The sequence below is a fragment of the Cupressus sempervirens genome, chromosome 5 (assembly GCF_028749045.1).
Source record: "Cupressus sempervirens isolate cs-2001-9-10 chromosome 5, ASM2874904v1, whole genome shotgun sequence".
NCBI classification, from domain to species: Eukaryota; Viridiplantae; Streptophyta; class Pinopsida; order Cupressales; family Cupressaceae; genus Cupressus; species Cupressus sempervirens.
This window is the reverse complement of record NC_143122.1, coordinates 1,015,485,069-1,015,487,043: the sequence shown is the minus strand read 5'-3', so window position 1 is coordinate 1,015,487,043 and position 1,975 is coordinate 1,015,485,069. Positions and strand designations below refer to the sequence as shown.

At 42.4% G+C, this 1,975-nt stretch overlaps 1 pseudogene; it reads left to right on the top strand.

Annotated features, from left to right (window-relative positions):
* The first annotated feature begins 209 nt into the window (after nt 1–209).
* On the top strand, nt 210–1,670 carry LOC149559393 (putative UPF0481 protein At3g02645; annotated as a pseudogene).
* Nucleotides 1,671–1,975: the final 305 nt, after the last annotated feature.

Genomic DNA, 1,975 nt, shown 5'->3' with positions numbered 1-1,975 from the left:
AGTGTCTTTCATTCTTTTATTTTCTAATTAAATCCCTGCTATGTTCATTTAGTCACATTCCTGACATTCAATTTATAACCGTGTACCACTTTGTTTGACTCTTCAAGTTCACCCTCCCAGTAAGAAATGGTCCGGGGACGATTTAATCAGCTATATATTTCTGACTTGATATGTTCCTTCACCAGTGAGATAGTCTGAGCCTGGGAAGTATGTCGAAGGTTTATAAGAATCAGTGGATGAAAGAAGCCAAAGCGTATCCGAGTCAGAAGAATAAGTCCTATGAGAAGCCTCCTTGCATCTTCAGTACATCCAAGGCCTTGCTGAAAGAAAGTGAGGACTCGTATGTGCCTAAGATTGTTTCCATCGGCCCATACCATTTCGGGAAAAAGCAGCTCAGGGGAATGGAAACATTCAAAGGCGATGCAGCACGTAGAGAGGTGCTTAGAATTCGGTACGGAACTCAGAAATCCGACATTGAATTCAAGCAAGTGATTGAGAGAATCAAGTGGAGAGATGAGGACATAAAGCAGTGCTACTATAAGGAAACATCATTCAGGGATGAGATGCTTCATTTGATGGTGGCGCGGGATGCTTGTTTCATTCTCGAGTTTTTCAGAAATCACCTCTTCGGATTAGAAGATGAGAATCCTTCAGAGATGAGTTTTTGTTTCTGCCAGAGCATCATCCAATCTTCGGACCCATATCCGAGAATCCCGGGATTAAGTCGGAGATCATGAAGGACTTGATCAAGTTAGACAATCAAATACCGCTGTTTGTCTTGGAAGATGTTCTTGCAATGGAGATGAACGATAATTCCCAAGAGAGCGCCAAAAAGAAACTTGACAAGTTGCTGAGGAAAATGTTCGACAAAATCTGCTATCGGCCTTTCGAGTTCCTGTGCAGAGGGCGTATCACGGAAGCGGAACCACATACTGGACATCTATCACTACTCGTGCCTTGGAGCCCTGCCAACCGAACGTGAAAAGGAATCAGTGAAAATTAACGTTCAATGTTGCTCGTGTTTTGCAGGTTCAAAAGGCGGCCAGTGCGTATGTTTTGGACGCGCATCAGATGGGAAAAGCCGCGAGAATGTCAAACAAGGTAAGATATGGTGGCTGAAGATTCCGTCTGCAGTTCAATTGGGGAACGGAGGAGTCATATTCCAGGCAGGTGGCAAAAGTGTGGACGATGTTAAATATGAGAGGAAAACTCTGACTTTGGTGAGGCTGAAGTTGGACGCGGACTCAGAAATGTATATAAGGAATCTAGTTGCCCTGGAGATCTGTTCTCCGGGATACAAGACCAAAAGAATGACTGCATATTGTCAGTTCTTGCATGAGCTGTGCCAAACAGACAAGGGAGTAGATGTGATGAGAAGGAAGGGTGTTATAGTTGGTAATCTTTGGCCGAGCAAACTAGTCACCCGACTACTGAGCGTCTCCAACCTCACAATTTGTCAACCGCAGTGCAAGTCCATCAAAGAAACAAGTGAAGAGCTGAGCAGCTACAAGACACGGCGCTCTATCATTTATAGAAGCCTTTGGAATGAATTCTGGAAAGCCTATGGTTCAAAACCATGGCTGGTCGTTGGAGGCTTCGGAGCAACTCTTGTCCTCTTTCTTACTGCCCTCCAGGTCTTGTGCTTGTTTAAGCACTGTGGGCCACGATAAAGTTAAAGACGGAGAGTCATTTGTGACAAGCTTTTGAGGGCCACTCTTAATCATGGTCAGAAAATTAGGCTTAAAAAAAAAAAGTCAATTTTGACTATTTAATACTTTTAATTTTAGAATCAAGCTTAGTGTGTGATGTTGGGACTTTTCAGTTCTCCTTTAGTATTGTAATTTGTTTGGTTTCCATAATCCTTCAGTATGTTTCTAGTCTATATTTAGTTTGGGTTCTTCCAACTTACTTTAATAAAATGGTTTGCGCAATTGTAAATATGCTGACCTCTTTGGTTACTTTATTCTTATATTTT